Here is an 11,070-nt window from a genome sequence, read left to right as displayed (position 1 = left end):
TTAAAATTCTTATCCAGTTTTTTGTTAAATAACAAGTAAGCATGCCAACCATATACCAAATCATGTCCCTCGATATTCAATATTCTATCATTGGTTAAATGAGTCCAATCACTAATTGCAGATAATGCCACTGCATCATAGTATAATTTTAAGTTAGGTAATTTCAATCCTCCTCTTTCACGTGTATCTTGCATTATTTTCATCTTTACCCTCGGCTTCTTTCCTGCCCATACAAATTTGTTGATACCCTTCTGCCATTCTAAAAGATTCGCATCTCTTTTGAGTATTGGTAATATTTGGGGGAAAAAATTTTTTTGGGTAGAATGTTCATTTTCACTGCCGCTATCCTACCCAGCAAAGACAAATGCAGTTTCTCCCATCTTTTCATCTCCATCTGTATACTATGCCAAAGTGGTTCATAATTATGCTTATATAATTTCCCATTTGAGGTTAAAATATTAACTCCAATATATTTAACTTTTTTAACTACCTCACATCTTAGCATCGCTCCCAGTTCTTCCTTCTGCTTGGTATTCATATTTATAGCTAATATTTTGGTTTTTCCTAAATTTATTTTAAATCCAGAGACTTGACCATATTGATTAATCGTATTCATTAAGACCCTACTGGATTCCTGCGGTTGTTCCAATATTATAACCAAGTCATCCGCAAATGCGCGGACTCTGTATTCTTGCTGTCTAATCTTGATCCCTTTTAGACCGTTCAAGCCCTGTATCTTATTCAGCAGTACTCCCAGGGTTATAATAAACAATAGTGGGGACAAAGGACAGCCCTGTCTTGTACCTTTTTCAATTTGAAAGGAGTCTGTTAAACTTCCATTGACTATGATCTGGGCTGTTTGCTGCTGATATATTGCACCAATTGACCGTAAAAAGCCATCTCCTATCTGCATTTTTAGCAATATCTTCAACAGGAATTGCCAATTAACTCGATCAAAGGCTTTCTCAGCATCCAAAAATATGAATGCGGCCGGAATTTGATTGTTCTTTCCCAAGTATTCTAAAGCGTTAATAATTAATCTAACATTGCTCTTCATCTGTCTGCCCTGTATAAAACCAGTTTGATCGGTGTGTATCAATTGTTGAATAACCACCATTAACCTATTTGCTAATATTTTAGTAAAAATTTTATAATCTACATTAAGTAATGAAATGGGTCTATAATTTTTTGGCTGAGTAAGATCTTGATCTTCTTTGGGTATCAACGATATGAACGCTGTCTTCCAAGAAGGGGGCACTTTCCCTTCCGATTGAATTTTATTAAATAATTCTCTGAGAGGTTCTACCATTTCTAACTGTAGGTTTTTATAATAAACAGCTGTTAAACCATCTGTACCTGGTGCTTTCCCTAACTTTAATTGTTTGATTGCCTGCAGAATTTCCCCAGAGGTTATTGGTTGGTTCAGCTTATGCCTATGTTCTTCTCTAACTAGGGGGATTTTCTCTTTCTCTAAGTATTTATCTATGTCTACGTCCCTAATTTTGTCCCCTTTGTACAACTCTGTAAAAAATTCTCGAAATGCCTTTTGAATCTCTTCCTGTTGAAACACTTCCTTCCCTCTATAGCACAATTTGGAGACATTTCGAGCTTTCCTTTTTTTCCTAATTTGATAAGCCAACCACCTACCGGGTTTATTTGCGTTGCAGAAAGTATTGTGTTTAGCATATAATAAACTGGTGGCTACCTGGTCAGAGATCAGCATATCAAATTGGGATTTTAATATAGAAATTGCTTCCTTAGTCTTTATGTCACCTGGGTTCAATGTTAATTCCGACTCTTTCCCTTTAATTTCCTCTTCCAATTCTTTTCGTTTTTGCCCTTGTTTGTATCTATGTATTTTGTTTATGTTCATTAGTACTCCTCTCATATACGCTTTGCTTGCATCCCATACATATTCCATAGATGTACCCTTATTCATGTTAAGAACAAAATATTCAGATAACAATTTTTTACAATCATTAATATACTTTTCATATCTAAATAAATTTTCATTCATCCTCCAAGACCTTCTTGCCTGGACTACCCTTCCCAATTCCATCCAAACTGGGTTATGATCCGAAAGAACTCTCGCCATAATCTTTGTCTTCTTCACCCTAGAAAGTAAATCGTTAGTAATTAGTATAAAATCAATCCTTGAAAGAGATTGATGTCTGTTGGAAAAGAAGGTAAAGTCATATTCTTCTGCATGCCTTTCACGCCAAACATCTCGCAATTCGAAGTCGTCCATCATGTCGAAAAAGGATTTGGGTAACTTAGCTCGGAGTTTGGTGTTCGGGCGAGATGTCTTCTTATCTCTTTTGGTGTCAATCACGCCATTCCAGTCACCCAATAGTATACAAGACTTGAAGTCCCACTGTACTAATTTAGCATGGAGATTTCTATAAAATCCATCTTGTTGTTGATTTGGAGCATAAATTCCCAATTAGGAGCATAAATTCCCAAAAGTAATGTCTTTTTCCCTTCTAAGATTAAATCTAATGCAATATATCTTCCAAAGGGATCTGCTTCAATTAGCTTTCTTTTCTTAAGTATACTACTATGCCGTTTTTCTTTTCCGTGGCTGAGGTCGCAAAATGTTGACCAAGTTTGGGGTTAAACAAATATTTTTGATCAGTTGATTTGATATGAGTTTCTTGCAAACAAATTGTGTCATTCTTTTTTTTTTTTAAACAGAACTTTTTTATTTTTCTTTAAAAAAAACCACAAATATGTCATCATTTGTCAATCATTAAGACATTGAAGTACAATTTTTTGTGTGTGTGTGCCCCTCCCTCCCTCCACCCCCCACCCCCCCTCCTCCTCCCCCCCCCCCGACTTCCCAGAACCCGTACACGGTATGGATTTTTAACTAACACAGTCTAAAATCTATTGAGAAAAAAGAAATAAAGAAATTAATGACATTCTAGATTGACCTTAGCTTCTTCTTACTGAACTGACTTTTAACAGTTTAAATCATTTCTGATCTTAAGCATAGGCTAACTGGAATTTCTTAGTCCCGTATTTATTTTGTATATAGTCAATCCATTTTTTCCAGTCTCGTTTATATATCTCATTTGAATGATCTTTGAGATATGCCGATATTTTAGCCATCTCGGCTAAGTTTGTTACTTTCAATGTCCATTCTTGGATTGTAGGCAAGTCTTCCTTCTTCCAATATTGCGCCACCAACAGTCTTGCTGCAGTTATCAGGTGCAGAATCAAATTGGTCTCTACCACTGTAAAGTCAGTACATATACCTAGTAAAAATAACTGAGGAATAAACTTTATCCTTCTTTTAAAAACATTTTGCATGACCCACCATATTTTTATCCAAAATGCCTTAACCTTTTGGCAGGTCCACCATATATGATAATATGTAGCATCGAGAGAACCACACCTCCAACATTTAGGCTGTACATTCGGATACATAGAAGCCAACTTTTTAGGATCTAAATGCCATCTATAGAACATCTTGTAAAAATTTTCTCTCAGATTTTGAGCTTGTGTAAATTTCACATTTCTTACCCAGATTCTTTCCCATGTATCCAACATTATTGGTTCCTCAATATTTTGAGCCCATTTTATCATACAATCTTTAACTAATTCTGTTTCCGAATCCATCTGTATTAATACATTATATATCCTCTTTATATGCATTAAGCTTTGATCTCTTATTTGTTTAAACAGATTATCCTCAACTTGGATAAAACCAATTTTTTGATCTATTTTCCACCTAGCCTGTAATTGCCCATACTGGAACCATGTTTGAACTACCTTCTCCTCTTTTAATACCTCTAAAGATTTTAATTGTAATACCCCCCTTTCCGAGGTAAGAAGCTGTCTGTAAGTAATTCTGTCCTGTTTTTGTGCTGTATTCATATTTTCAATTGCGTGTCTAGGAATTGCCCACATGGGTATCTTGTCATTTAATTTATATTGGTATTTCTTCCAAACCCGCAATAAAGCATTTCTTAAAATATGACTTTTAAAATTCTTATCCAATTTTTTGTTGAATAACAGGTAAGCATGCCAACCAAATACCAGATCGTGTCCCTCAATATTCAATATTCTATCATTGGTTAAATGAGTCCAATCACTAATTACAGATAATGCCACTGCATCATAATATAGTTTTAAATTAGGTAGTTTCAATCCTCCTCTCTCACGTACATCTTGCATTATTTTCATCTTTACCCTCGGCTTCTTTCCTGCCCACACAAATTTGTTGATACCCTTCTGCCATTCTAAAAGGTTCGCATCTTTTTTAAGTATAGGTAACATTTGGAAAAGAAATAAAAATTTTGGTAAAATGTTCATTTTCACTGCCGCTATCCTACCCAGCAAAGATAAGTGCAATTTCTCCCATTTTTTCATCTCTGTCTGTATGCTATGCCAAAGTGGTTCATAATTATGCTTATATAATTTCCCATTTGAAGTTAAAATGTTAACTCCAAGATATTTGACTTTTTTAACTAACTCACATCCTAGCATCACTCCTAATTCTTCCTTTTGTTTAATATTCATATTTATAGCTAATATTTTGGTTTTTCCTAAGTTTATTTTAAAGCCCGACACTTGACCATATTGATTAATCGTATTCATTAAAACCATACTGGATTCCTGCGGTTGTTCCAATATTATGACCAAATCATCCGCAAAAGCGCGGACTCTATATTCTTGTTGCCTAATCTTGATCCCTTTTAAACCATCCAAGCCCCGTATTTTATTCAACAATACTTCCAAAGTTATAATAAACAATAATGGGGACAAAGGACAGCCCTGTCTTGTACCTTTTCCAATTTGAAAAGAGTCTGTTAAACTTCCATTGACTATGATTTGTGCTGTTTGCTGTTGGTATATTGCTTTAATTGACTGTAAAAAATTATCTCCTATCTGCATTTTTTGCAGTATCTTCAGCAGAAATTGCCAGTTAACTCGATCAAAGGCCTTCTCAGCATCCAAAAATATAAACGCAGCAGGGATCTGGTTGTTCTTTCCTAAATATTCTAATGCATTAATAATTAATCTAACATTACTTTTCATCTGTCTCCCTTGTATAAAACCTGTTTGGTCCGTATGTATCAATTGTTGAATGACCAACATTAACCTATTTGCTAATATTTTAGTAAAAATTTTATAATCTACATTCAGTAATGAAATAGGTCTATAATTTTTGGGTTGAGTAGTATCTTGATCTTCTTTGGGTATCAAAGATATAAACGCTGTCTTCCAAGATGGAGGGACTTTACCTTCCGTTTGAATCATATTAAATAATTCTCTAAGAGAATTATTACCATTTCTAACTGTAAGCTTTTATAGTAAACCACTGTCAAGCCATCTGTACCTGGTGCTTTCCCTGACTTTAATTGCTTAATTACCTGCAGGATTTCCCCCGAGGTTATTGGTTGATTCAATTTTTGCCTGTGTTCTTCTCTAACTGAAGGTATTTTCTCTTTGTCTAAATATTTGTCTATGTCTAAACCATTAATTTTATCCCCTTTATACAGTTCTGTAAAAAATTCCCAGAAAGCCTTTTGAATCTCTTCCTGTTGAAACACCTCCTTCCCTCTGTAAATCAGTTTAGATATATTTCGAGTTTTCCTTTTTTTCCTAATCTGATAAGCTAACCATCTGCCAGGTTTGTTTGCATTACAAAAAGTATTGTGTTTTGCATATAATAAATTAGTAGCTACCTGGTCAGAGATCAACATGTCAAATTGAGATTTTAATATGTTAATAGCTTCCTTAACCTTTGTATCATCTGGGTTCATTGTTAACTCCAGCTCTTTTCTCTTAATTTCCTCTTCCAGTTCTGTTCGTTTTAACCCTTGCTTATTTCTATGTGTTTTATTTATATTCATCAAAACTCCTCTCATATACGCTTTGCTTGCGTCCCATACAAATTCCATAGATGTACCCTTATTCATATTCAAAACAAAATATTCAGATAGTAATTTTTTACAATCATTAATATACTTTTCATATCTAAATAAGTTTTCATTCAATCTCCAAGACCTTCTTGCCTGCACTACCCTTCCCAACTCCATCCAAACTGGGTTATGGTCCGAAAGGACCCTAGCTGCAATCTTTGTTTTCTTGACCCTAGAAAGCAAATCATTAGTGGTTAGGATAAAATCAATCCTTGAAAGGGATTGATGCCTGTCCGAGAAGAAAGTGAAGTCATATTCCTCTGCATTTCTTTCTCGCCAAATATCTCTCAATTCAAAATCATCCATAATGTCAAAGAAAGATTTGGGTAACTTTGCTCGCATCTTGGTATTTAGGCGGGAAATCTTCTTATCTCTCTTAGTGTCTATCACTCCATTCCAGTCACCCAATAGTATACAGGAACTATAGTCCCACTGTACTAATTTAGCATGAAGATTTCTATAGAATCTATCTTGCTGTTGATTGGGAGCATAAATTCCCAAAAGTAATGTCTTTTTCCCTTCTAAGATTAAGTCTAAAGCAATATATCTTCCGAAGGGATCTGCTTCTATTAATTCAGCTTTCATATCTTTTCTTAAGTATACAACTATACCATTCTTCTTTTCCATAGCAGAAGCTGCAAAATGTTGACCAAGTTTTGAGTTGATCAAATATTTTTGATCAGTTGACTTGATATGAGTTTCTTGCAAACAAATTACATCGTTCTTAAACTGTTTGAGATAATGAAATATTTTCTTCCTCTTCTGTGGAGAATTCAGTCCGTTGACATTCCATGTTAAAATCTTAGTTGTCATCTTTGGTTGGTTGAAGCATTTTTAGAGCTTCCTGCACGGCCTGTTTAACCTTAGGTCTAGCTCCTCCCACTGCTTCCAGATTTGTTATTGTAGTTCCTTGATCGATGGCCGATGATTGTTGATGCTGTTGCTTTTTAGCTTGTTTCTCCATACGTCTAGTAGTCCTGCGGCTAGGTCTTGGTTCCATAGCACCTTGCACTTCTAGAGAAGAGAGATGCTCCATCTTGTCTGGTGGTTGTGTAGTTTGCTGTCTATCCTGTCCTTCTTGTGGTCTTTCTCTAGGTCCAGATGGTGCAGGGTGTCCGGCCTTCAATATATTATAATAAAAATCTCGGGCTTTCCATACAGAGTTGAGGCGGTACCTTTGCTTATCAAATGTAAATATGATGCCAAATGGCGCATCCCATCTATACTGTATCTGACGATTTCTGAGTTCTTCGACCAAAAAAGCGTAGTCTCTCCTGGCTCTTAACATTTGAGGTGGTATCTCTTTCAAAACAGCCAGGTCTTGACCGCCAATTTGAAGCTTAGTGTTATAAGACGCTTGCAGTACCATATTTCTAAGCTCTCTTGTAGTAAAATATATAACGATGTCTCGAGGAAGCTGCTTCTGCTTTGCCAGCCAGGAGTTAATGCGGTAAGCTTTGTCAATTTGCCAGTCTTGGTTGGTCCCTGGTCTTCCCATCAGGCGGTCAAAAGCTTCCGATAGGATCTGTTTCAGGTTCTCCTGTTTCTCCTCACGCAGCCCCCTTACTCTTAATGCGAACTCCATTTGTCGGTACTGTATCATAATAATTTCTTTTTCAGCATTTTCCACTTTTTGTTCCACCACCTCTGTTTTCAATGTCAAGTTAGCATTGGCATCATTAAGAACCTCTAGAGTATCTTCCATTCCAGAAATATGTTCTGTTAATACAGTTACAAGACTCAGCATGTCGTCTCTAATTTTATCAACCTTAGCGTCAAATTTCTCATACAGCTCCTGTTTAAGTCCTTTTATTTCACTTTTAATTTCTTCTTTCATTTCTTTTATTTCCTCTTTTCTCTCCTCTCTATTATCTCTAAACTTATCTTCCATTTTAATTGTCTGTGCATTAAGAGCCTCGCTTAGATTACTCAGGAAAAATTCTTTCGTTAACACATCCCCAGCAGGGGGCGTAGGAAGCGGAGGCTGCAGCTTTGTGCCAGGCACTGAGGATGTGCCCCTGGAAGTAGAGGGTGACGACTTCAAGTTAATATTTGGTTTTGAGGCCATTTCAAAATTTATCTGCCTGCAGTTAATAAAACTCTATTGCCTGAATATGCAGCTTTAAGTAAAGAGGCTTTTATTTTGAAGTTTAAGGCTTGGCAAAACTTTCAGTGAGTAAACATTGTAACAAGACCGTTCAGCAGATTCATCACCATTTAACTTCCAGATAAGCAAGGTTAATGAAGGAGTAAAATTCTTCTATTGTGAAACCAAAACATATGATAAGCAATCTCTTTTGTTTTGAATTCTTGTGAGGATTAGCAAAAAGTGTTCGTTATTACCGGAGAAACCAGCCTGCTCGGCGCCATTTTAAAAGCCTCTAAGTAAATAATTTTTCGGAGGAGAAAAAGAAAAGAAGCTAAAATGTTGATAAACAATTATTGTCCACGCAGTAAACGGATTCAGCTCGTGATAAGATTAAATCAAACAAAACTTTGAACAGAGTGGGGGAGACCTACTTTGTCCTGCACAAGGCAGTTTGAAGTTCCCAGCACGGACAGCCGTTCTGCCTTGGGCTAGCCCCCCTTTCCTTGCAAGCACAAAAGCTGCAAAAATCGAAGAGCATTTGCCAGCAAAACAGTTTCTTCTTTCCTTCTTGCCTGAAGGATAAGAAAACCTGATAAGACGTCAGATGGAAGATCCTCTAAACAGGTACGTAGCCAGGAATTCGGAGGCAGCTGATTTTTTGCTGCTACCACCAGCAGGCTCCTCCCAGGAAGCCAAATTGTGTCATTCTTAAACTGTTTGAGATAATGAAATATTTTCTTTCTTTTCTGTGGAGAGTTCAGTCCATTAACATTCCATGTCAAAATCTTAGTTGTCATTTTTGGTTGCCTGAAGCTTTTTTTAGAGCCTCCCGCAAGGCCTGTCTCACCTTTGGTCTGGCTCCTCCCACAGCTTCTAAGCTTGTTGCTGTAGCTCCTTGATCAATGGCCGACGATTGTTGAGATTGTTGCGTTGTAGCTTGTTTTTCCGTTTGTCTGGTGGTCATACGGTCAGGTCTTTTTTCCCTGACCCCTTGCCCTTCCGGGAGGGGGAGATGGTACATTTTATCTGATCGTTGTGTGGTTTGCTGTTTATCTTGTCTGTCTTGTGGTTTTTCTCCATATCCGGAAGGTTCAGGGTGTCCCACCTTCAGAATCTTATGATAGAAATCTCGAGCTTTCCATACAGAGTTGAGACGATATCTTTGCTTGTCAAATGTAACTATGATACCGAATGGGGCATCCCATCTGTACTGTATCTGACGCTTTCTAAGCTCTTCCACCAGAAAAGCATAATCTCTTCTGGCTCTTAGCATTTGAGGTGGTATTTCTTTCAAAACAATCAGATCCTGTCCGCCAATTTGAAGCTTGGTATTATAGGACTCTTGTAATATCATGTTTCTAAATTCTCTTGTAACAAAGTATATTACCACATCTCGGGGGAGTTGCCTTTGCTTTGCCGCCCAAGAATTAACGCGAAAATTTTTGTCAATCTGCCAATCAAAATTGGATCCCGGTCTTCCCACCAGACAGTCAAAAGCCTCAGAAAACATTTGCTTTAAGTTCTCCTGTTTCTCTTCACGCAGCCCCCTGACTCTTAATGCAAGCTCCATCTGCTTATACTGTATCATAATAATTTGTTTTTCAGCATTTTCAACTTTTTGTTCCACCACTTCAGTTTTAGATGTCAAGTTAGTTTTAGCTTCATTGAGAATCTCTAAGTTGTCTTCCATTCCAGAAATATATTCTGTCATTACATTTACAATTCCCATCATATCATCATTCATTTTGGTGACCTTAGCATCAAATTTATCATATAAGACTTTCATCTCATTCTTTATTTCATCTCTGAACTCTCTAAACACTTCTAAATTCTGTTCTCTGGATTCTCTGAACATTTCCCAAAAAAATTCTTTCGTTGGTACATCACCACTAGGGGGCATAGAGGGTGGGGGCTGCAACTTTGTGCCAGGTATGGGAGACGTGGATCTAGGAGGTAATTTCGCAGAAGTCGATTTTGATGCCATTATATCTTTGCTTTAAGCACTTATTCTAATTTTGCTAGTCCACTATGCCGTTTGGAGAAAAAGGAGAAGTTCCTCCCTTTTTACAGAGAGTTTTATGGAGGATTTCAAAAAACTGGCATTAAACCAAAACAGTTCAGCAAGACAAAAAAAACAAAGAGAAACCCCGTTTGGAATGTCTCTATATCAACAAAGAGTCTTTGAAAATTAGATAAGGGAGAATCTTCAAAGGAGTGGAGCTAATTAATCGTGAAAAGCTGCCAAGGAATTAAAAATATGCCATCATTGCAAGTACGAAAGCTGGAAAAACGCCATCTTGGAAACAAATACACAAAGGAGACTTATGACGCTGAAGCTAGGATTTTTCCTAAAAAAAGCAAATAAAGTTCTCAGATATGGGCTCTGCTTGTGTAAGTTTCATATAAAATAGTTTCAAAGCTTGTCCTAAGGGGGGTTCCTTCGCCTTGTGCCGTAAATACAGCCGAGACTTCTGGCCGGAGGATGACTCAGCTTTGGTATCTCCCCCCTCCGTTCGCAGCCAGAAAAAAAAAGCTGCGAGCTTCAAAGAGAATTCTTACCAGCTGTGTCTCTCTCTGCAAACTTCTTGCCTGAAGGTTGAGATATCCAGTGATGTTTTAACTAGATAACGAACCAGGAATCTGGGAGCGGCTCAGTTAAGCCGCTGCCGACGGCAATCCCTCCCCGGAAGTCCATCCCTCCAGCTCCATTACTGAAGGCATCCTGTAGGCAGAGAATAACAGAATTAGGAGGGATCTAGGAAGCAATTCCTCCTCCTCCTCACTAGCAAGCTGGCAGCTGCCTGCTTTCCCCACCTGAAGCCTCAGGGCTGCCATGTGGCAGCTGTTGTTTCAGCCAAATCACTCTTGACAGGCTGCTTGGGACCATTGACCAACTCACCTCCCGAGGTGCCTGGGCTGGTTCCTCCTCCTCCAAGCTGACCTCTGGAGGGGAATCTGAGGAAGCATCTGGGGGAGAAATCAAAGACTATTATTAATACCATGTTGCTCTTTTGAGCTACTTGTACTTGCCCTCCGCTCTTCCCAGGTAGC

This window comes from Thamnophis sirtalis, unplaced genomic scaffold, assembly GCF_051295495.1.
Source record: "Thamnophis sirtalis isolate CommonGarterSnake01/CBP01778 unplaced genomic scaffold, rThaSir2_p1.2 scaffold_14, whole genome shotgun sequence".
Taxonomy (NCBI): Eukaryota; Metazoa; Chordata; class Lepidosauria; order Squamata; family Natricidae; genus Thamnophis; species Thamnophis sirtalis.
The sequence above is the reverse complement of the archived record's forward strand: the minus strand, read 5'-3'. Positions refer to the sequence as shown.